The sequence below is a fragment of the Ascaphus truei genome, chromosome 1 (assembly GCF_040206685.1).
Source record: "Ascaphus truei isolate aAscTru1 chromosome 1, aAscTru1.hap1, whole genome shotgun sequence".
NCBI classification, from domain to species: domain Eukaryota; kingdom Metazoa; phylum Chordata; class Amphibia; order Anura; family Ascaphidae; genus Ascaphus; species Ascaphus truei.
This window is the reverse complement of record NC_134483.1, coordinates 33,328,548-33,354,414: the sequence shown is the minus strand read 5'-3', so window position 1 is coordinate 33,354,414 and position 25,867 is coordinate 33,328,548. Positions and strand designations below refer to the sequence as shown.

Here is a 25,867-nt window from a genome sequence, read left to right as displayed (position 1 = left end):
GTCAAATGACGCCACAGGGTCATGTGACATTACGTCACCCGCGGCGTCATTTGACGCCGCGTTGCCATGGACACGAGTGACGCCGGCAGAGTGAAGGTAGGTAATAGCGTTGCAGAGGCCTCACCCGATCCCCCGGCATTTAATTTTAATTGCCTCGGGGAAGGGTGCGGGCCCTGCAATGGCCCGCGCCCCCCCCCAGAAAAATCTCCCACCCCCTGGGGGGCGCGCCCCCACTTTGCGCACTGCTGACTTACAGGATATACTTCCAAAGATTGAACAAAAATGCCTATAGTAGTTTGATTATTATTATTTTTTTTTAAATATTAATCACTTAGGGGCTTATTCTATATCTACCAAAGGGGCCATTGAACCGTTTTTGTCTGAAATTCCCCTTTAAACTCAATGGGGAATTTAGCTGCTTAGTTTTAAAACTGTACTGTAAAGTCTACAGCCCCCCAAGTGCCACAGGCCTTCTGCCATCACAACTATGTGATTAGAAGTGTGACTGATGACCATGCAATGTCACTAATGGAAGAAGAAGTCTTCCACTTCTTCTCAAATCGAGTTCAGTGTCCCAACAATCTCCCTAACCAACAAGCATAACAGTGATGACATACACAACACATCATATGGGCCATTGTGCCAGCTCTTGACTTTCAATGGGTTGCACTAGGGAACTCAAGTGGTTAAACATACATGTGTTTAGAAGAGGGGCTACACCAAATTCTCCCAATGTGTGTGAAGATGATTCTCAGCGGTGATTACCTTATTCCTCAGGGTGCTGGACTTCGTGCTGGGCGGGAATGGTTAGCAATAAACAGATAAGTTCCTGGCGCCCTCTATCTTTAACTTTATTGTACAAGCAATCCTTAGATAGCAACAGTTGACCCAAGTTTGTCTTTAAGAAATCTCAGACTCTGGGCAATATCATTTCTCCTAGTGTGATCAAAAATGATAGGAACCGCACTAAAAAACAGGAAAAAAAAAAAAAAAAGAGTTTTTTCCTAAACTAGTTGGATGCTATTCGTGCGGTCGTTGTAAGATTTGCAAATATGTGCTTACGGCAAAAATCTTCTCAAATGTGGAGGGTTCAAGGTCATACAATATCACTACATTTAAACATTCTAACACAGAATTTGTACACTGGCGACACACTTTATTCGAGCTCGGCTAGTCCCACGAATTCGGGTATACCCGGGTGTATTGAGGTTTGTGACTGTTTTCTGCCCGAGAGCATTGAGCTATTTTCCAGGCAGGGATTGAAGCATTTTATTCCCGCTGGCTGCAATACTGCACAGTATATATATATATACTGCATTACAATTCATGAATTTATGCCATCTGGTAGACACGCGAAGCATTGCAGCCTATTAAATCCTAATCATTATCATTTAACAGATCAGCCGCCCGTCAGCCAGGCATGAACCCAGGCTGGGAAGGCAAACGCAACGGGGCTTGTCAGAGGTGAGGAGCGACGCATTCCAGGTATCTGCCAGGTACATACTGGGTATTTGCTCGAATAAAGTGTGTCGCAGCAGTAATATACATGTTAACATGTGGATGCAATAAGAGATATATTGGTCTGACTACTCGCATGTTTAAACTTCGGATCATGGAACACATGAGATTAATTCTCCAAAAAGATCTCATGCATCCAGTATCTAAACATTTTTGAGAATGACAAGATGGGTCCCTTGTTAACTTTAAATGCATGGCCATTGAACATATTCAGGTTCATTTTAGAGGTGGTGACAGAACAAATGCTTTATATTTGGATTTTGGAGGCATATTGGATTTTTTTCTTTAGATACTTTGATCCCAAAAGGACTTAAAGCTGCAGTTCAGGCAATATCCTGCATGTGTGGGTTTTTTTTTAATAAATCAGTTCTGTAGTAAGAAAAAATACTTTTAGCATTTTCTGTTTAAAAAAACAACAACTTTGAAAGACCACTTTTCTTGTATTCTATTTTAACAAGCATGCTTGTTCCTATAGCAACGATTTACATTCCCCATATTTAAAGATGTCGCCAAACTTTGCCGATCAATAGACTGAGAACGAATTGACCGGCAGCTATGCAGTTCTTTAGGTAATTAGAGATTGCCCACATGAAACTATTGAAGTAAAAAAAATAAATTTAAAAAAAAAAAAAAAACACTGAACTGCAGCTTTAATACTGAATGGGATCTAAAACATTTCATCTGAAAATATCGCTGTTTGTCCAGTCACCACTAATTTCTACAGTATGTTAAGACATTCTCATTCTTGTGATTTCTCCTTGATTGGTGTTTTATTGTTATAATATTGATATGTCTATTAGGTTTGCTATATCTGATGCCAAAAACGTTTATCTCTTACAAGAAACTTCATGGTCATGCATGTATGTGTAACAATTTTATAGGCATTTTGTGTATGAAGCCCCAAATCCATTAATATCAATCAATTGGTCTCTACATATGCACAAACACATTGTGTTTTGAATATATATTTACCATGTATTGAACATCTCATGGTTTATATTTCCATGAGGCTGTTCATGCTCATTTTAATTAAGATATACAACCATAATAATTTGTTTGAATGAAACTTTCTTATTATTTTATATTTGGTTCTTATATGAGTATTATTATTATTATTATTAAGATATTGGTTTCATCAAAATCTATTCAGCTCTTTGTCAATTGTTTAAAAATATGTATAATCAATGCAGCTGATATTTCAAGAACTTGCATCATGTCAACATCATAGCTATCACTTTAACTTCATTTTCCACTTAATATACTATGGAACATCATGATAATTGATAGACCGAGAGTTGGACTTATTTAATATCTCTGTCCATCCATTTCAATTAAATTCATATTTAAATATATTTAGTCTATTTGTGGAGGATAATTAACTACACAGCACTGATGACAGTCTGGTTTGTGTTAAAAAAAAAAAAAATACCTTTTTTTGTATATACATATATACTGTTCTATTCACTGTACACTATGTACTATACACCGATTCAGATTTTTTCATATCAAGTGATAATTTTGTTGAAAATAGAATACACACTATAAGCTGCATTGATTGATTGATTTTTGCCATTATATGTCTGAATGCACCTATTGCTATCAGGTTATATAACCCTGTTCCCATTTTGCCCCAACTATACTCCTTGAGAAAGGGCTGTATAGCATGAAACGCGTGGGAGAATTTTCCTGTTCTGTCCTTAGTGTGTTTTTTGTTTTTTTAATATGTAACACAATAAAAGTTTTTTTTATTTTTGTACCCACCCGGTGACTTGATCAGTGCTTTGTACTGGATTTGGCTGTTCAACCAATCTTTTTCCTGCGCATGCTTAGATAGCAACAGGACTGGTTTTCGGCTAGTAGATTCTTGTTAAGCCTCAGACACATGAACCAGGGTTTCCTCAACCATGAGGCTTGTAGGCAGAGCAACTCTTTTTCAAGTCTACCTCTCTGTTGCTGGGAGCAGAACCAGATACTAATAATTCCCCAGCAACTCCTCCAGGTCTCCTGAATGAGCCCCTGTAATGAAGAACCAACTTTCTGTGGCAGGTGACCGGTTCCTGAATGTGTCTATAGGGCCCTTACACTGGGATACTTTCCCTAACTAGAAAACTCGACAATAAATGTGCTCACCCTAAAAGTACGGGACTAAATGCCCTGGAGATCCCCTCCACATGGGTCCACTTAAGATCTGATGATAAGAGGCCAAGTCCCTTATATTTATAGACTTTCCCTACCACTGTAGCTGGGCAGAATAAGAGAAGACAAGTCATCCCCTATAGGGCTATCCTTCCAGCACATTACTAGCCAATCCCCTGTCTACATAGCTTGCAACATGAAATTAGTTACATCTACTTGGGTTAGATAACATTAGGGCCTGTAAAAGGATTTAACACCATGTAGGGACAATGAACTGAAGATAACTTTGCACACCCCAAGGGTGCTACATACATACCCCAAGGGTGCTACATACAGACATACATACCCCATGGGAGGTTTCCCCAGAATTTCACATAGGGTTCATTAACCAAAAATAGGATTGAAGACCACTGTACTAAGCAGTTCTATTCCAGAAGATGCCATAAGGCTCAGTTACGTGACTGGGTGCCTTTCAGCGCTGTATCTTATGGAATAGCAACGATTAAAAAATGTGGGCCTATATTTATAATTGTAACACCCTTCTCCCCCCACCCCCTCCTCCTATGGGAGATTTGGCTGCTGCTCACCTGTAGGTGCTCAGGATTCTGAAAATGGTATTGGGGATCAACAGGTCAGGCTTTTGAATATGATCTTCTTTCCTTTGATGCAGCGCCTTCATCCTCCAAGGCCTGTCATAGATAGGAGCAGTCCCTGCAGGAAAACGCTCTCCCCTCCCCCTGAATAACTGCATCCTCAGGCAGGAGTAAAACAATGGTGTCTTTATTTGGTCACAACATACATCTTTGTCTGGGTCCCTAGAGGCCTCAAAAGTCTCTCCTTAGCCCCTGATGGGATAAAGGGTACCAGTTCCCACCCCCTTGAGGGAGGAAACACGAACCAGATCCCTGGCTCAAGAACCACAACCACACTATAATTGGAGCTGCAGCCCCTTTTTATTACCAGGGGAGGGTCCCAGGTCTTAGCCCTGGTAGGTGGGCAGTACCTCGGCTGTGGGCCTATTAACCCCACCCCCCCCCCTGTAACTACTGGGGAGTTACTTACTACAGCAAGAACATGGAATTAACCCCAATACTGCCTGCGCTGGTACCAGGGCTTATATGTTAGGCAGAGGATTTTAGTAGCCAGGGGTTAGATGGCTACATAATAACTAAAGAAAGAACGCTATTGTGACTCCAATGATTGTAGGAGTACGCCTACAAATTAATTTATGTCCCTGGGTAGGTCCATAAAAACAAGAGCATTTGGGTGGATGGGAATGGAAGGCTGCAGGAGTATGTAATTACTACAATCCTTTTACTCTGCTTTATTCCCTACAAACCAGATCAAATAAGATTATGACGGGTAATAAAAGAAAATGCCTCTACCATACAAGGTACAACAAAGTGCTCCTCCCCCTTTACCACTTGGTTTCTTGATCCTATCTTGGTCCCCATTCTCAACTCCTCCCTATCGTCTGGCACTTCCCCATATCATGCAGTTGGCCCACCTTTTCTCAAAACCAATTTCCTTAACCCAACATCCTGTATATTGCCTCAAAACTGCTAGAAGGTCTCGTCTTCACCCGCATGATCAACTTTATTAATTCCCATGCCCTCCTAGACCCCCTGCAATCTGTTTTTCGAACAGTTCACTCAACTGAGACTCCCCTAACTTTAAAGCAGCCACGGATGACCTTGAAGCAAAATCCCAAGGTCATTTTTGCCTGCTTAGCCCATTGGAGTCTCTCTGTTGCAGTTGACCACTCTTCAGATTCTACACTCTTGGTATCTGTAAGTAAGCTCTATTCTGTCTTTCCTCACATCTCCCAATACACACCGCTCATTTATGTCTCGTCCACTGTTAATTTGTCTGTTGGTGTACCTCAGGGCTCGGTTCTGGGACTTCTCATTTTCTCTCTTTCTACAAACCATCACTTGGTGACTTAATCAACTCCTTTGGCCTTAGATAATCACCTCTATGCAGATGATACAAAGATATATCTCTCCACCCCTATCCTCAAACTAGCCCTTTGCCTAGGTGTCACATTTGACTCCTCCCCTTCCTTCTTTATTAAAAGTCTTGCTAAAACCTGTCGTTGCTTCTTCCATACCATTGCCAAAATATGCCCTTTCCTCGGTCAATCTACTGCTTAAAGGCTGATGCATGCCATTACCCTATCCTGTCTGGATTATTTTAATCTACAACGAACATGCCTCCTTGCCTCACAACTTTCTCCTTTGCAATCTATCCAAAATTCTGCAGCTAGAATAATTTCACTCTCCTCCATAAATCACTCTTCTGGCGACCGATTAAGTTCTGGATCAACTACAAAGTTGTCCTTCAAGGATCTCAACTCATCTGCTCCTCCCTACAAAAACAGCTTTGATTTCTTGCTTTGTCCCTGTGCTTTGTTCACAATGGTCTCCTCTCCATCTCTACTACGCTCTATCGCCTTAAAACCCTTTTCCCTCACTGGCCCTTGCCTGTGGAACTCCCTCACACGCAGTATACGCCAAGCCCACCTTCAAATCAAACCAACTATGAAAACACAAATGAGTTAATCATTTCAACAGCACTCACCAACCAGTGTGGTCAAGCACAGCTATCTACTTGACTTCCTCCTTCACCGGTTGTCTCTGCAAGTCTCCTAACACCACTTTCTGCTTCTTAATGTCTATTTTGTAAAGAGCTACAGATTGCTGACACTGTACAAGTAAAATATACATACATGTGTGTAGCCAGGTCTCCCAGCAGTATCAGCACCCCCCTCACCTTCCCAGAGATCGCGGGTGCCGCCGAGTCCAATGGCGGCCCCATCGGGCACTACGGGAGGTGAGGGCGGTCAGGTCCCGGCTCGGGGGTTGCTGGGGACGCGTGCGGCCGGTTGCCAGGGCCGCACGCGCATCACGGGAATCCCGGCACTCTCGGAGCCGGGCGGTTAGGGCGCCACCATTGCGCGTTAGTTCGCGCAGGCGTAGTGGTCGCGCGAGTGTAGGGCTGGAGCGGGGAGTAGCACGTTGCCCCTTAGTGCATGCCGGTTGCCGGGGACGCGATCGGGCCGTCGGCTGGCGAGAGGTAGCGCGAGGGAGTCAAGGCAGCCCCCTATAGTTCGCGCATGCGCAGGGGAGAGGCAGAAAAGCCCGCAAAGCCAGAGCCTATTAGGGAGGGCCCTAGAGAGGGACTACAGGCCCCATGAGCCTCTGTATGCCCCATGTGACACCAGGGAGCCAATAGGGCTTAGGAAGGCCAGGCAGGCAAAGAGATACATTTCGCGCGCTGAGCCCACGTTAGTCAGTCAGAGACCGGAGCAGCCCAGGGAAGGAGGTAGGGTACAGGAGTCCAGGACTCCCTGTACTAGGCCAGCACCCCCAGGGCCCGAGATAGCTCAGCTCCCCAGTAAGGTGAGTGTTGCCAGGGGCAGCCCTCAGGTTAGGGACCCTGTCACTTACATTAGTGGGAGCTGGGAAAGGAAGGGTGCGGGGAGCGAGTGCAGCTCCTGCCCCATTGGTACCCACACCCCAGGTAGGCCCAACTCCCCACTAGTTTAGTGGGTAAATGCTTAGGGAGGCCCAAGATAGGGACGCTGCCCTTAGTGTAGAGTGCTGCCTTGTCAGAGTCATGGCTGTTAGTGCTGTGAGGTCTGACAGGCAGGCACCTTGTTGCGCAGCACGTTGGCTGCAGCCTCCAGTGAGCTACAGCTTGCTGCTGTAGGCGCTGGGACTAGTTAGAAAGTAGTGAGGCTGAAGGGACTTGGGTGGTTAGGGGAGTGGGACAGGTCATTACCCCTGCAGGCCCATAGGAGTTCCCCAAGCCACTACAGGTTGCTGCACTACAGGGACAGGCCCTAGGATAGGATTCCTGTCACGTTAGTGCCACTTAGATTAGACAGGGACACAGCAGATGCTGCGGTTCCTGCTAAGAGGTTCGGACCCTCGTTGGGGTCTGCAGAGACTGTTCACCAGGTTCGGACCACCCCTGGCGGTTCGCGTGCAAGGAGTCCGGTGTAGAATCAGACGGAACCATCATACGACTGATCCTTTGTGAAGCCCGTTGGAGATCCGAGTGCGGGAGTGCTCGGCAGGTACTATCTACTACACAAGTGCACCAACGGGCCCTTAGTTTAATAGTGACTGCGCAGTCACCCATTGACTATCTCTGTAGGAGTACGGGACATTGGGTGGGGTTCTTGGGACACTGGGTGGGATCACCTAGTGTTGGGGAATCGTCCTGCGAGACGTCACTGTTAGTGTCTCCTCGTGAGAGGGACACAGGTTATGATTGAGGTGATGATATTCTCCCTGCATGTTAGTAAAGCCATTAGTTATTATACCCACTGTGTATGTGGTTATTTGTGATTGTCCTGCGAGGAACAACTCCCCCTCTGGTGGGAGCCATCGCAGGTGGAGGCGCTGCATCGTTGTAAGTGAGTACCCTAGTATAATTGCCCCAGGTTCCCCGTGGCGGAAGCTCAGCCCTCCTGTGAGCCAACAGGTAACGCACCACACCTGAGTAACAATATATGTTCCTTGCACCTACACAATATCTGCGATTGGGTGGGGGAATACCCGTTACATGTAGAAAATATATCAAGGGAGGTAAATAAAACAGATTTTAGAGCAGGGTGGGTGAGATTTTCAGGGGGGATGAGTGTGGTGGTTACAGAGGTCCCACGCTCTCCTCCGAGGCCTTTAAATTTAAATGCCGGGGACAGTGCGAGGTCTCTGTAACTAACTTACCTTGGCTTCCAGCAACGCAACACGGTAACCCGGCATCAAATGACGCGGCGGGGGTCACGTGATGTCGTGTTGCCCTGGCAACATGACATCCCATGACCTCGCTGTGTGATTTTACGCCAGAGCCGAGCAGGGGGGGACGGGGAGCGCGAGCAGGGGAGGAGAGCAGGCAGGGATCGCAGGGGGAAAAAAAGGGGGATTGTCCACCCCTGTTTTAGAGAACTATGGGATGACACAGATACCTTGTGGGTTCCTGTTATTTTCCTTAGAAGAGGATATCTTCTAAGACACACCCCACATGATAACACTGTGTGGTTTCTGATTGATCACTGCTGATGATTTCAGTGGAATGATCTCAATACCATCCACTCTAAATACAGAAACAACCTTCTTTGCAGGGTGGGCACTTTTGTATTCCACAACTTCTGCCTCTTACTCATAATTATACCCACTGCTGCCCCTAGCCCCCTAACTCCATCCCCGCCCCCCACCTGCCCTGCACTTTTTTTGTTTGTAATGTTTATCTAGTGTTAAAAAAAACATGATTTTCCAATTCTAGTTTCTGAGGTTTCTATAGTAACTTTTAGACTGCAATAGACTCTGGGGAAGGCTTTTGTTTTGTTTAATATGAAAACAGTTTGCGAGAAAAATATGCAAACATAGAAGTATATTTTCTGTTAATCACAATAAACGCAGATGCTTCACATTTACAATAGAGCTTAGTCTATGGGAAGAAAGTAGGGGTATAAAAATAAAAACATTAATTATAATAATCTGGAGACAATCGAGGGATTGGGGTCAAGGAGAGCAGAAAACCGAGTATCTTTATGAGCTTAGACTATCCACCAACATTTTAACCTCAATCAAGTGCACCAACTCATAAAAAGGTGATTATCACTCGAGTGGTGGTTTTGGGTCAAGAAAGTCAAGGAGCTGCTCTTCTGTACAGTGAAGAGGTGGTATCTGGCGCCTAACAGGCAACAGCCTCAGCGTGAAATGTGCTCAAAGGAGACCACATTGGTTGAAGAATTTTGTATCATGTGTAATTTTTTCCATCTCAAAGTTGTTCCATCATTTAGGTAGCCACGTGTCGGCAGAGAGAGCCCTGGATTGTTTCCAGAATAAGGCAATCGCACTTTTGGCTGCGTTCTGCAGGTGCAATACTAGGGATCTCTTCAAATGAAAGCGATCTGATCTCCAATTAGATGAGTTAGGCCGTGTCCATAGATGGACAGGCCATGCTGAGGCGTGCGTACGCTCCGCGCTGAGCCCCTGCATCCTCAATGAGGATGCCTTGAGAGGGGGCTCACGCGAGCGTCCGCAGGCGTGCGGAGGAGTTGGAGGTTTCAGCCGAGCGCCAAGCTGTTTTTCAGCGCGCTGTCGGCTGAAACCCTCCAATGAGAGTGGGGCTGCGTCAACGTCACGGCGCCGTGACGTCGGCGCCGTGACGTCGACGTCAGTGCGTCGCGGGCGATTGGCCCAGCGACGTCACTGCCCCGCCTCCCTACAGTCTCCCCCCACCTCCGATCGCGGACGCTGGCTCGCCTGTATGGGCATGAAATCGCCCAGCTTCTGCAGGCGAGCCTCAGCGTCCGCTCGCCTCAGCACGGCTCCCCCCCTCTATGGCCCGGGCCTTATCCAGGATCCCACGTGACCTCTATCCTCGTAATGGAGTGGATCTTCCCCAACACCTCTCCCTAGAAAAAGTCCAATTAGAGGGCATTTCCACCGTAGGTGTTACATACAGTAGGACCTCGCCCTTCCCAGTACATCCAGCAGGAATCAGAGGACCCCGGGGGAAAAAAGAGACTCAACCTCACACCATTATAGTACCAGTCGTATAGTATTTCATAGGATGTCTCTAAAATCCTAATTGATGTACAGAAGGATGTAGTTCTTTCATTGGATTCTGCTCCACTCAATGTCTCATTCCCAAATTAACAGATTTAGTTTTTTTGCTAGTTTGACCATTGATGAGGCGTATAAGATCCCATTTACATTTGCAGCTCTGCCTTCTTTTTGAAGCCGCTGTGTTTTAAACTGCATGTTACCAGCTGTCCCTAAAACCTTGGCTGACTGAGCAATCTTGCAATAATAAAACTATTTCAATATTGACTAGACATAAGCCTGGAAGTGACCATAATTAGCCAACCGTTGGCAGATGGCAGACTGCGATGATGCATCCTACACACCAATACCTACAATTATGGTAAACTCACCCAATACAGAGTAATCCCAAACGTTAGAGCTTCTCTGGGGGTGCTGTTGAGGTGTGATCTCACTGTATGTCAACAATAAAAGAAGCTCTCCAGACATTTTGGCCAAAAACTCTGTATGTAGCCAACGCTCCTTTAGGCCGTGTCCATAGATGGACAGGCCGTGCTGAGGCGTGCGGACGCTCCACGCTGAGCCCCTGCATCCTCAATGAGGATGCCTTGAGAGGGGGCTCACGCGAGCGTCCGCAGGCGTGCGGAGGAGTTGGAGGTTTCAGCCGAGCGCCAAGCTGTTTTTCAGCGCGCTGTCGGCTGAAACCCTCCAATGAGAGTGGGGCTGCGTCAACGTCACGGCGCCGTGACGTCGGCGCCGTGACGTCGACGTCAGTGCGTCGCGGGCGATTGGCCCAGCGACGTCACTGCCCCGCCTCCCTACAGTCTCCCCCCACCTCCGATCGCGGACGCTGGCTCGCCTGTATGGGCATGAAATCGCCCAGCTTCTGCAGGCGAGCCTCAGCGTCCGCTCGCCTCAGCACGGCTCCCCCCCTCTATGGCCCGGGCCTTACACGAAGCAATGTGAGAGGTTAATGTACTGCACATATATGCAGCAGGTTGAGTAGAATTAAGAGCTAAGCAGTAAATGCGGGTTATTATGCAGCATTAAGCAAAAGAGAGTGTAGGAGACAAGTGCAGAGGTAAAACCAGGGAGACAAATTTGGGGGAAATAAACATCGGCTTTTATTTAGCTCGTAGCTTCAAAACAATACAGCTTCATGTCAGCAAGACCACAGGCCTATCCCTGTGAAAATCCTAAGTGGTCCACAAATACATACTCATGTATATTTAATAATATAATACTATAGTCCACTCTAGGCAAAGCTTTAACTTGTTTATCAGAATGAGCCTGATTTTATACAGACAAAAAAAATCCTACACAAACGTAAAGGGCTTAAGCTGTAAAGGATATGGAGTGAATATTTCCTTTCGTCATTCTTCAGTAGAACCTGTTTGATCTGAAATAAGGCCACGCAGAAGCAAACAGCAACTCGGCTACAAGGAACAGTCGCTGAGCAGAACAGGTTACTTAATAGGACAAATACACTGTAATTGCAGGGTAGAGATGACGCTATCGGATTAATGCAAACTAAGAATAGGATTCCTATCCCACCCAACATGGTATGCAGAGCACGTGAAGCAATGTGATTGCATTATATACATGGCTCACACAAATCATACAGAATCCAAACCAGGACAATCTATTAATAAAAAGAAAAGGTGGCAATTTTACATACTAATGATGAACTAAAATATACATGCAGATATCGCCAAAAAAAAAAAAAAGACAGTGTATTAAAGGCCTTTCACATTATTTCAACCAGGTTGTCTCCAGGGCAGTCCACACTGGTCTCAATTGGTGGATCACATGGCGTGACAGCTTTAACCCCCCGGAACCCCCCGGAACTCTGTCCAATGGTATGCTGCCTATAAACTGCCGGCAAGCCAACCAGGACGGACAAAGACTTCTTCACTGACTGGTTAGCCGGTAACTGATCAATGGCTCTCTTGGGAAAGGGCTATGCAGATTCAGGACACACAATCATTCCGCAACATAGCGAGTCCAATGGGTGTTTTGTTAATAGAGTTATAATGTTCAGCCAATCAATGGGCAACTCCAAATAACGCCGTTGTTTCAGCGCTCACATAGCACCTTCATCAGGATCAGGTCCTTTCATTAAAATAATGTCATTCCTCCCACTGCCATACGTCACCAGAACAGAACGGAGATCAGATGCTTAAAGAAAAATAGGATATTTAGGCAATAACAAAAAATTCCTATGATAATGATATTGAGATAGATATTGCGCTCACAATAAACATCTATTTCATAGAATTGCTCCACTGCTGCCTCATTAAGAGTCCCTAAAATGTCAATAACTTACATGGCCGACAGCGATCATAAAAAATTTCAATATCGCACCCCTATACCTCCATCTCCCTACCCCCTCTATCGGTCCCACTAAATATTGTTATCTAAATATTTGTATTTGAAAAATGTTAAATGAAATTTAAAAATAAATAAATAAATAAAAACACTGACACAAAATAAATACTATCATATTGGCTTATTAACCAACTCTAGGCTGGAGATATAAGGGTGTTTCTCAGTAAGCAAAGATATCTCCTATACCCCCCAAACAGTCACAAGAGGGCACGCTGAACCCAAAGACATCAAACATATGTCATTTTGGGGGCTGACAGAAAAACAACACACATCCCTTTTTCATCACTTTATAGTTTGGATTTAAAAAAACCAAAAAAAAAAAACAAACAAAAAAAAAACCCATCAAAAGGAGTATTTGAGAGAGTAGGCCATGGCTTCATTATTTCTATAGGAGGTACCAGAGGTAATGTTAAGCTTACAAGAAATTGTCTCTCGAGTATTTCAGCATAAAGCCTCGGATACAATACAGGCGCACGCGACGGAGCGCATTGCGTTCCGCGCGCCTGTACGCGAAGCGATCCATAGGCTGTAGGATTGCGCGATGGGGAGCTGTGGCTGTGATGTCACGTGAGCAGTTCGCCCTCATTGGCTGAATTGTGCACGTGACCTGACAGTCACGTGGCGCTCTATGCCCTGTGTGTGTGTGCGCGCGAGTGCCTGGGTGTGTGCGCGTGCGCGCGAGTGCCTGGGTGTGCGCGCGAGTGCCTGGGTGTGTGTGCGTGCGCGCGAGTGCCTGGGTGTGTGCGCGAGTGCCTGGGTGTGTGTGCGTGCGCGCGAGTGCCTGGGTGTGTGTGCGTGCGCGCGAGTGCCTGGGTGTGTGCGCGAGTGCCTGGGTGTGTGTGCGTGCGCGCGAGTGCCTGGGTGTGTGTGCGTGCGCGCGAGTGCCTGGGTGTGTGTGCGCGCGCGCGCAAGTGCCTGGGTGTGCGCGCGCGAGTGCCTGGGTGTGCGCGCGCGAGTGCCTGGGTGTGCGCGCGCGAGTGCCTAGGTGTGCGCGCGCGAGTGCCTGGGTGTGCGCGCGCGAGTGCCTGGGTGTGCGCGCGCGAGTGCCTCGGTGTGCGCGCGCGCGAGCGAGTGCCTGGGTGTGCGCGCGAGCGAGTGCCTGGGTGTGCGCGCGCGCGAGCGAGTGCCTGGGTGTGCGCGCGCGCGAGCGAGTGCCTGGGTGTGCGCGCGCGCGAGCGAGTGCCTGGGTGTGCGCGCGCGCGAGCGAGTGCCTGGGTGTGCGCGCGCGCGAGCGAGTGCCTGGGTGTGTGCGCGCGCGAGCGAGTGCCTGGGTGTGTGCGCGCGCGAGTGCCTGGGTGTGTGCGCGCGCGAGTGCGAGTGCCTGGGTGTGTGCGCGCGCGAGTGCCTGGGTGTGTGCGCGCGCGAGTGCCTGTGTGTGCGCGCGCGCGAGTGCCTGTGTGTGCGCGCGCGAGTGCCTGTGTGTGCCGCGCCCCCCCACCCATTTTGGCCACGCCCCCCCCGCGCCGGAAAAAAAATCACTGCAGACCGCAGATCGCGGTGCAGTAACTTGCACTCGCCGCCAGCAAGCAAGGCGACTGTGCGGGCGCATGTAGCGGGGCCTTAGCCTTAGAATCCGTCACTACACTTTGCACAAAGACTCCCAGAAAATGTGTTCATGCTCTCCACGGCAAGACACCTTAATAACTGATCATTTCTTCTGCGCGTGATTAATTACCTCCAAATGGCATGGTCCCTCGTAATGCCCAGTGCATGGAACAATGATATGGGAAATAATCCCGTAATAGAAGTTGGATCATAGGTCAAGTCTCAATGCCATTTCCTTTCCAATCACTGCATCTCCCAGTGTCCAGAGCTTCATACGGTACATTGGAAGCACCTTGGGATCAACCCTGTGTATGCATGCATGAAATCTTTATGTATATAGCTCCATTAATGTACATAGCGCTTCGCAGCAGTAATACACATAATAAAACATATCAATAGCAAATAATACAAATCACACATGATGGGAAGAAGCGCTTTCAGACACAATAGTAACGTTTCAGAAAAGGAGTCCCTGCCCCGAAGAGCTTACAATCTAATTGGTACACTCTTCTCATCTTCAGATTATACAGTTTAAAACAGGAAGTAAAGAACTGGGAAATCTGTTCCTCTTTTCTAGTTTTGTAGAAGTCTTTGCACCGTATATGTCGGTATATCACTATTTAGGTAGCCTCCCCCATGTACTCAGAGCTTTACAAAAACAGACATTGTATTATAATTTCCCATGCTGCACTAAGGGCAACAAACAAAAATCAGAAAATAGGAAAGGAAATCCCTGCCCCGGAGAGCTTACAATCTAAGTATATAAGGAACCCAGGACAGCAGCCGTGCACAGATATTATCAGACCTGCCTAAATACCTACACGTGTCAGGAAACTGACAGACGACAGGAACACAAACAGGACTTCAAGAAACAAAAAGGTCAGGACGTGGTTTAAAGCGAGCACCAGAAATATTAGTAGGATGCTGTGAATTTGAACTGCAAAATGTAACTGGTATTTCGACGTATCATCTTGTCAACATGTCAAAACCTGCTGTCTTTATGTCCAATGTGAAGATCAAGCAACAGATAGAGGTATTGAAAATGCAGATGCAATCTGCCGGTACTCACCTATGTACAATATTAAATCCCCACACTGGGTGAGAAGGGAATAGGGATATCGGAAATGTGACATAAATACTGCAGATTTAACATGAGGATAGTGGAGCAGAAGATCCCTAAATTATATCACTCATCCATACAACAATTGTAATGTTTATTCTGAAATTCAATTAATTCACTTATTTAACCCAGGTTGTGCTGAAAAAGCAGTGTAACACAGAAGGCATTAGCTTAAAGGGTTCCATGTTAAAACGGATTAGAAGCAAAGTGCTCATTTGCATGTCATATCCCAGAATCCCTAGCTGCAGTGGAAGCATTGTAAACCAAGGCTGAGGGCCGCGCTGCACGCGTCCGCACGGCCGCCTTGCTTGCCGGCGGAGAGTGCAAGTCACTGCACCGCAATCTGCAGCTGACTTTTTTCAGCGTGGGGGGGCATGGCCAAGACGGGTTGGGGGGGGCGCGGCCATGACAGGGGGTAATGTCCCTCTCCAGGCTGTGCGGTCCCGCAGATATCACAGCCCACCCCCCCTCCGTCTCTGCAGCTCCCCACAAACCATAGCCGGGGAGAGACAGTGAGCGGATCTGTGCCCCGTCAACCCCTCAGCAAACACGGGGAGAGGGTAGCCGCCTCCCTCCCCTCCTCATTGGCTGACTGCCGCACCACGTGACGCGTCAGCGCTTCTGATCACCAGAAGCTTGCAGCATCGGCCGGCTGACGCGTCACAGCACGCAGTTTGCGACGTCGGAAGGAGCCAGCGGGGACCTCCAGACTGCAGGAAAGGAGCTGGTGGCCCGCGGCTGTGCGTGCCGCTGACCGCAGCGGGTCCTAAGCCTAAGAGATAATGGGGAAAGGCAGGCTTGTGGTATTTGCTGTACAATGTTTATTTCATAAATGCTCATTTAAACTCAACCAGCATCAAGGCGCTCAAAAATACTATATACTGATTTCCTAGGGGACTAGCTAGGGTCTCATACAGTATCTAACAGAGGGCTGCAGAGATTATAATGCTCTGCTGATTAGTCCGAGAGCAAAGCTTGGAAAATTCACACTGGGTCGACAGGTTTTTCTTCTAGCTTTTACCCTCTAAGAAATCTTTCCATGCGGTCCACCGTGGCTGCTACGGGTTTTTTGTATGTTCTACCACTCCAGAAAGATGTACTTGTACACGGAGAGCCCTGTGACAAGTAATGTCACCGTTTTATTTGAACAAAAATAAATACATCTAAGCCTTTTAAATATGGGGACCACGTTCTTCTTGACCCATTTCTTTTCGGAGTTAGAACCTCAGCGAGCTTCCATGGCCAAGTTTGAAGTTGTGTCAAGCCCATTAAGGGAAAAAAAACAAATATCTCTGGAACGCGGGTGGTCTCCGGAAATCAGGGGACCGCAGATGAGCTTGGGAGTCCCCTACAGTTCAAATAAGATAACATTTAAAAAAAAATGCAATTATAAAGAAAAAATGACCAGCCAAGATTGCCACTTTAAAGCAGGAGTCCAAGCTGCCATTTCCCCTCCCCCTCCCCCCACCCAAAATATGTGCATCAATACAATCCACACAATGATAAGTAGTTAGTTAAGTTGCTGATCAATCCGTTCTCCTGTGATCAAATCAGCGAAGATTCGGTTCGGGGGTTCACTAAATGGCTGTCAGTGCAGCAGAAGAGGACCAAAGATGCAAAGTTCTGTGGGGAAGATCATGTGACCAGGCAGTCACTAGATACAATTGGTGCACTGCTAGAGAGAGCAGGGCTCAAAAAGGGGTGTGCCAGAGCCTGTTTCAGAAGAGGATGGGGATGTGACTTTGTACGTGGTTGCTATAGAAACAAAATAATACATTTTTAATTTAATTCAGAGTTGTTTAAAAAAACAAAAAAAAAAAAACACAATGCTACATGTAGAAAGGGGAGGAGGGGGAGAAGGGGGTGGGGAGGACGGGGAAGAAGGGGGGGGGAGGAGGGAGGGAAGAAGGGGGGGGGAGGAGGGGGGGAGAGGAGGGGAGGAGGGGAAGGGAGGGGATGGAGGAGGGGGGGGATGGAGGAGGGGGGGAGGAGAGAGAGACCGCAAAGAAGTGTGTTGTGAATAGAGGTAGAGTGTTGTGTGTTGTGTGTGTGTGGGGGGGGGGGAGGGGGGTGTAGAGGTGCTGTGTTGTGTGTAGGGCTGGGGGGAGAGTGCAAAGTTAAGTAATTGGCTGCATTTTTTTTTGTGGCTGCAGTGTGTGTGTATTGTGCTGTTGTATGTGTAGCGGCAGTTTGTGTGAGTGTAGAGCTGGTGTGTGTGTGTGGGTGTGTGTGTATAGAGCTCCAGTGTGTGTGTGTCAGTAGCAGTGTTTATGGGTGTAGCATGTGTGTGTAGCAGCAGAGTTTGTGTGTGTGTGTAGAGCTGCTGCTTTGTGTGTAGAGGTGCTGTGTAGTGAGTGTAGAGGAGGTGCTGTGTTGTGTGTCTAGAGCTCCAGTGTGTGTGTAGAGGCACTGTGTTGTGTGTGGTGTGCTGTTTTGTGTGTGTGTGTGTGTGTGTGTGTGTAGCACCAGTTTGTGTGTGAACTGCTGTGTGTGTGTGTGTGTGTGTGTGTACACAGAGGGGGCGGCAGTGTGTGGATATAGATATCTGCAGTGTAAGAGTATATAGAGGTGGTTTCATGTATTTACCATTTTATTTTAATAACAAAATCTATTTAACTATACAAAAGTGTCTATTATTTATGAAATAAGCCTACATTTAGCCTATAATAGTAATAATCCCCTCAGAACAGGGCATTACTGGCCAATAATGCCCTGGCTGGGTTAAAGTCCCTCGGCTTCGCCTCGGGCCTTCAACTCTTCCAGCCAGGGCATTATTGGCCAGTAATGCCCTGTTCTTCAGGGATTATTACTTAAATACGTACTACCTTTTTTTCCTATTATTCCATTCTCAATGTCATTTTTATGGAGTTGTAATATACGGAGCATTCTTTGCTTTCTATAGCAGGGTTAAGACCACCTCCAAAGCAGTGCAATGTATGTGCAACACTCCTGTTTGTGATCATCTGTTGCCAATACTCTGAGCAGTTTGAGCTGCAAACTGTAACAATAGTTAACTTTGTAATGTAAAGAATACATTGTAGCTACAAAGTTACACTGACTAAAGGATTGATTGAAACCGAAAGGTGGCCATTTAGTGAACCCTGGGAAGCAGGATTTTGCTGATCAATCACGGGAAACTAATCGATCGGCATCTTAGGTAACTAGTTGTCAATAAAGGTAAAACATTTGTGTAAAGTGCTGCTTGGACTGCCTCTATAAAATGGTCTCGAAATCCAAGCAAATTGCAGTGCAAAAAATATGTCTGTAAGCATCTCTAGAAAGATAACACAGGGGGTGATGATTATAGGGAGGAACAAGAATAACGTGTATGGGATCAGAGGTAAAGCAAGAGTTTTAGGACTGTCAATTGTAGTGTTTTTGAACTGGGGTTCCTAGGACATCCCTAAAGGGTTCCCTGCAATTTTCAGGTCATTTGAAAATTGTACCAAATACAGAAGAATTTACAATGCATCCGATCCCAGACGCGCTATTAGAGAGGGTTGGGGTTCCTTTCAACACATCTGATCCCAGACTCGTTATTAGAGAGGGTTGCGGTACCTGCCAAAATTGGGATCCAGGTCACATCTTCCTCAGTTATACCACCAGAGGGTTACAGAATATCGCAACAAGGCTGCAGTGGGCAGTTGGAAACAACATCACTCTTCAGAAACACATTCATATCTGTAGACATTAAATATTAATTTCCCCCTCTGGAGCACCGTGGTACGATCTCAATCACATAAGGGTTCAGAAACGGCCGGGAGAGTGGCAAAGAAGTGGATTGTTTCCCGGTCACCAGGTGTCTGAACTTTGCCAGGACATTTTCCTTTATTTTTAAAAACAAAACCCTTGGAAATATCCCTACAAGTTGAAGTAAAAACACACAGTGGGGAGTTCCTCTGTTTTTGCCTCACAGAAGGATGAACATGCTCTGCATTATAATAAGGAGTAGACCTGAATACTGCCAGTGTTCCATACAGAAAAGTTTACCTTTAAAAGCTAAAAAACAAAATCACGTAGAACCAGCCCACATACGCATTGGCATATTACAGTCGTTTTTGTACAGTGTCCCTTCTAACTGCCTCAGCATATGACAAATATTTACAAACGCTCTACTATCCCAGAATACTGTAATTGGGATGATGTTGAATGCTAGGATGGCAGCATCCCATCCTGTACTCTACCCATGTTTCGCTTTTTAAAAAAGCAAATAAAAATACCGCTTGTGATGCACAGTCACACGTCTCAGATAGGTTCACAACCTGCCTTTCCCCCATCATCTCTTAGCATGCAATGCTTCCACTGCCGCCGGGGATTCTGGGTAATGACATGCAAATGAGCAGTCACAGGGTCACATTTTACTTCTTGTCCATCTTAACATGGACCCCTATGAGTTTATGCCTGCCGCATTACACAGCTTGTGAGCACTGCTGGGATTAAAAATAAATAAATAAAGTGCACAGCCAGTAACTATTCGCAGACCGCCGTTCCCAACTTTTGGGTTCGCATCAGTTTCACAGAACATTCAAAATTAACTCTTAAAAATGTAAACTTCAGTGAAGCTGAATTTTTAACCCCAAAAATCTATCTACACTGGGTCTCAGTGCGACTGTGGTTATACTGGCTTTGTAATGTGCAGCTGCTAGTAGCTGCAACCAGATGCAAAACAAGTCACGGTGAGTAAAAGGTAGATAAAAACTCTCCACCCTACAGTAAATATAAATATCACTTGCGAGCACATTCACATTTTTCCGACAGGTCTGCAGACCTGCTTCCCCCCCTCCCGCCCCATTATCGCTTAGCATACAATGCTTCCAAAGCAGCCAGGGATTCTGGGTAATGAGATGCAAATGCGCCATAAAGACAAAATTGCCGCACAATCCTGTTGTTTCCCCCCGCAGAGCTTGTAAAACCTGTACATAGTGTATCGGCAGCGAGAGATCGTGTGAGCGGGAAAACAAACATGTTCTTTCAGCAGAAATGCACAGCATAGAAATAAAACAGCTTACACCGGAATAGGCCCCAAAAGATTTGCTTCTTGAACAGGACAAGCCCCTACCAAAATTGGCACCCCTCATTTTTAATGGCACTCTTTCCACTGCCGATTTAGGGGTAGAAGTCATATTTAAAAATTAACTTGCTCACAAAAAAACAAACAAAAAAAAAAAAACACGTTTTACGAAAAGCTGTACTTTCTTATGCGCTGACCCGTGCTGAGGCGCGCTGCTGCTCGGAACTGAGCCCCTGCAGCCGCAATGAGAGCGGCTTTAGCAGGGGCTCGCGCACGCTTTCGCACGCTTGCGGAAGCGTGTCTCACCGAGTCTTGAAAATTTGGCGCTTGCCGGAGCGCAGGGCCGGTCACGTGAGCGGTTCGCCCAATGAGGGCGAACCAGCTCCGTGACATCACTGGCCCGCCCCCGGCCCGCCCCCTGACGGCGCGCTGTCTAAGGCCAGGGAAAGCACCCGCTTTCCTGAACCTCAGCGCGCCTCAGCACTGTAGAGGCACTATGTCCCAGGCCTTATACATTCATCTTTTCTGTTTTGGTAAATGTTTCTATTAACAAATATTATTTGAGGTAATCTGTGCCAAAGAAATCGCCATGGCTCACCAAGATGCCGATCAGCCATCTGCTTCTTCTCACTGCTCCGCTCATGCTTCGAAAATATGGGCAGTGACTGGGCCGCAGATGCTTAAAAAATGTGAGTGTTTAGGATTCAGTGAACAACAGCATTGAAGCATATGAAATATTCCCAGTTTCAATACAGCTTCACTACATGTATTGTACACAGAACTGCCTTTTTACTATTTGTGAGTAGTACATATATCCTGTACATTTATAAAGTCAATGATACCAAGCAATTTCATGCTCCACAAGCCCATACCACCACCAAGGCTTGCAATTCAACATTTTGCAACATTGCTTAATACAGAGCAGGCCCAGTGGTGGGATTCTGCCTGTTCGTGCGAACCCGTTACTAAAATTTCAAAAGTTCGCCGAACCGGTGCTTAATTCGCTTACCTCCAGTCACCTGTCCGGGTGGCGGGCGGCGTCTGACAGCATCTCCCTGCATCCATTTCCCGGCAAATCCTCTCAATATGGCCGCGCGGCGTCAAATGGCGCCGCAAGGCCATGCCAATGGGAACGCCACGTGACGTAACCGCATCACGTGACGTCCATTGCTATGGCAATGAGACGCTACGACGCTACGTGGCGTCGCGTTGTCATGGCAACGTGGCCATTTTGAGAAGGGAAATAGATGCCGGGAGATGCTGTTAGACGCCGCCCAGGTAAGAACCGGTTGTTACGTTTTTTTTTTTTAATCCCACCACCGAGTGGGACAACACACGCCCAAACATCTACAATCAGGGCTCTTCAACTAGTTCTCCAAAGAGGCCTGATCAAAAAACTTTAGGATTAGAAGGGCCACAAGCTTATGTCAATGGCATTTTACATACAGTTAAAGACTTATATATACACACCATATATTTACCTTAACTTAAACGTGAATTCAGTGTGAAAAACTGCACTTAGCTGCCTAAGCAACTAGTATGAAATTAGCAGGAGTAGAGAGTCCATGGACCACGTCAAGGCCCTTCGTGGTCTACTTGGGTTGAAGAGCCCCGCTTTGCACCTTCTCATAACCATCCCCCAAACTATTATTGGCTCCTTCCATAACTTTGGATCCTACCTATAATACATCCACACCAATACACCCAAACTACTACTGGGAGGAAGGGGTTTCCTGTTGGTTTCTGGGTGTTGTAGATTGGCACAAGAAACGGAACATGCCAGACCATGCGAAGCGGGGCATTATAAAGATGCTTTTAAGTTCTCAGGACCAGGATAGAGCAGTGACGTGTACAATGCTTTGCTGTGAAGAAATGGGATGTGCTCCGTTGTTAACGCAGAGATATATTCAGTAGAGCACGATAAAACCAATTCATTCATTAAAAAGATCTGGGATCATGGGTACTGGACCTTAGTGAACCCAAAAAACTGATACTCTACAGACACACACTGCAAGAGTGTGAAGGCAGTCAGCACCTTGTGTACTATTGTGTCATGTTTCTTTCACCAATGAGGATATTTTTAATGGCTCAACAAATGGAGGCCCAAAAAGGTTTAGCACTGGGTAACACAAACACAAGAGCTCCAGAATACACAACGCATTCAGTATTTTTATGACACTAGGCACTGATAAAGAGCTTGTAACCAGGGAAATATCATTATCGCAGCACTTGTTGGCAATAATTACCACTTTAAAAGTTCAAAAGTACCATGTCCGGCATGTACCTGGGAGTATTAATAAAACCACAAAACCTTACAGTAAAAAGGAAGTGGGACAACTTGCATTGCTCTCGGTGCTTCAGGCGGGGCACAGTACCACTATTTTCTAATGGCACCTCAACCGCTGCCAATACATAGGTGAGGAGAGGAGACTGAAGCCATTCTAAAAGCGGCAATGATCAAGACCATCAACCAAAAAAGCAAAAAAAGAAATGAATAAAACATTTTAAAAAATCAGCGTGCACAATTTTTTCTATAAACCACATTTTAAAAGGGGGAGAAAAATATTTCCAACAGACTAAGTGGAACTGCAATGCATTTCCCTCTGGCAGCCAAGGGGTTAATAAACACCTCCCATTGCCTCTGTATGTTTCTGCTGCAACATCCCTGGCAGGTGCTGTGTCACTACTACCACTCCATATCAGAGGCTCACAGGGTCTAGACACATTTTTCTCCTGCTAACTCTGCCTGCCCCATCAGAGCAGAAATCCGACTTCTATGGGCTTTGTTGAAACCTCTACACATCCGAGATACTGGTCCATCAAACGGCAAATGTAGCCAAGGGAAGGAGAACGGGGGTGGCCAAGCACAAGACGGACTCCGACATGAGCCGCACCCACGCCCCAATAAAAGAAAAGCTTCCCTAGGATTTTACACTGAAACTGGCCACTCATCTGAGTGTACATTTATATAGAAGCCCATCCCAAGCCAAGCTCATATCTGCACTGTGTAGCTATACGTGTTGTAAAATGCATCATCAATATTTATTAAAATACCACTCCAGTGGCAGAGTGACAAGAAATGCATTGCTCTCATATCAGATGGGACACAAGATAAACACTAAAATAACCCCTTACTGCCGGGGAGATAGTAATTGTGGTAACCACACTGTAATAATACCAAGTCCAGATCATGATACTTTGAATACCAGCAACACATGTTTAATCCATCAGTACTACATGTTTGCCATATATTTACACATATTGTGGTTTGCCTATGTAGGAGTAGTTTTAGTTACCTTTTAAACAAACAATTTCCTTTGCTTCGAAAAAAAAAAAATCCAAAATGAAATTTTAACCTGCCTAATTAATTACTGCATTACATCTGAAATATGCACCACAATATTGATACACAAAGCCCAATAAATATTTTAAACAGCCAGCTTACTTGTTACAATAGCATTGTTTTGGCAAGAAAATGTGCCATGTATATGCAATACACTAAATATACAATAAATACAAATAGCCCAATAATAATAATAATAATAATAATAATAATAATATGTTCCATATAAAAAATTTTAAAAAAAAACCTCCCCAAAATGTGTGAAAATACTGATTTAGCCAGCTGGAAATAAAATGTGAAGTTAAAGTGGTCATTACTAAAATCTAGTGACACTGAAAATATTGCCCTCTTAATCTGTGTACTGTATACTGTCAAAGGCACCTGGTGACATTCCTCTGACCACAGCTGCCAACATCTGTACTGTAAAACAATCACAGAATCATGGTGGGGGGGGGGGGGGAGGAGAGACAATGCCCAATAAATACATTATTCATCACTTGAAAACAAAAGCACAAACAGTGCCAAAAAAAAAGGTATTGTCTGGCCCTGAGCACAGAATACAAATCTGTGTGACATTATCAACTGCCAGTGACTGCATACAGCAGATTCACAGAGGCCATTGGAAGAATGGGGGAATGATTAACCCATAATGTGCCAGAGGCACTGCATAACTTTGCAGGATCCTGTGGAACTGAAGGGCAGTGGCCTAAGAATCCCACCTTCCATGCTCATAACTGGGAAGTGGTCATCATTCAGACAAGCCCATCCTGCGATTTCAACCCCACCCACCTCTCTGTGGTGTCAGGAGTAACCACAATCAATCACATGCAGAGGGACACAAAGAGAAAAAAAAAACCCCGCTTGTGGGTGGTGGAGCCACTATGATCATCCCTGAAGGACACAGCCACGTCCACATGCAGAGAGAGAGAGAGAGAGAGATACACTCACATACAGGGATCAAGGAGGAACAACACTGCCCAACCAGTGCCTGTCATCCACCAACCCCCTCCCCATCTATGCAGCCCTGAAGAAGAAGTTACATGCTGTGTATGCTGTATCCAGATATTGCTGCCTCTGCAGCATCTGCTGCCCGCAGGAGAGGCAACATAATAACAAGTGCAATAGATGCTGCAGCTGCTGCTCACCTTGGCTGCGGATGCTGGGGTCCCAGGGTGGCTTTTGTCTGCTGGGGGGTGGGCCTGGTAGTCCTTGGACCACCTCCTTAGGTCAGGTCCTGTGCTGTGAGTCTCATGAGTCCCCGGAAGGAGACTGGACTCCCTGGTCAGTGCTGCTAGCAGAGGAAAGAGCCTGACACAGGGATACAGAATGCAGGAATGTGACGTGCTCACCCCGCCCCCTGCACACACACATACAGACACACACACCACGTGGGGAAGCCAAAAAGGAACCGGCTGCAGGCAGTGCGTGCTGGGAAATGTAGTCCTGATAAGGGAATGTTGTGAGGCAATGGTGCTGCCCATCCGTTTTCCAAAGGAGAGAGTGGGAGGGATGGAGGAAGAGTGAAGAGTATTGCATTGTGACACACACACCACTCCCCCCATCCATGCAATAAATATCGTACGTGTGTGTTTTTTTTTTTTTTTTTAAAGAAATCAGTTCAGTTTAAATAAATCAGTTAGATAATACTGCAATTTTTTTTTAAATTAAATGCAATGCCATTTTATCACGTTTTAATACACTGAGCATCCTTTGATTTCTATAGCAGGCTTTAGCCCACCTCCCCAGCAGTGCAAGATCTTTGCAGCACATTCCTGTTTGGGATAATTTGTTGCCAATATTCCCAGCAGTTTGAGCTGCAAACTGTAACAATAGATAATGTTACCTTAGTTATATAAGAATAAATTGTAGCTGCTGAGTTACACTGACTAAAGGATTGATTTGAAACTGAAAGGCGGCCATTTAGTGAACCCTGGGAAGCCGGATTTTTGCTGATCGATCACGGGAGAATGAATCGATTGGCAGTTTAGGTAATTAGTATTCAGTAAAGATAATGAAAGGCTGCATAAATGTGGCCAGGCCTCCCTCTGGGGTTCCTCTTAACTCTGGTAGCTGCGGAGGGCTGTGGAGACGCTCAGCGAGTGCCGGGGGCATTCAGCAGGCAAGCGCTGGTGCCGGGACTTGTGGTGGGGGCTGGATCAGCGAGCAGGCGCCGGCAGCTCCGTGGAGCATCCAGCTAGCGCGGGCCACCATCTTGAATATGCACGCACATGCGCAGACGACCTGCG

At 46.3% G+C, this 25,867-nt stretch overlaps 1 protein-coding gene across 2 annotated transcripts in view; it reads right to left on the bottom strand.

The window, feature by feature from the left end:
* CTIF (cap binding complex dependent translation initiation factor) overlaps positions 1 to 24,973 on the bottom strand; it is a 419,064-nt gene extending 394,091 nt beyond the window's left edge. Inside the window, exon 1 of one of the 2 annotated variants that reach the window (XM_075586030.1) lies at positions 24,767 to 24,973. The gene's annotated coding sequence lies outside the window, so the exon portion shown is untranslated. The remainder of the gene's footprint in view (positions 1 to 24,766) is intronic. The other variant, XM_075586013.1, reaches the window with a different exon arrangement.
* Between the last annotated feature and the right edge of the window lie 894 nt (positions 24,974 to 25,867).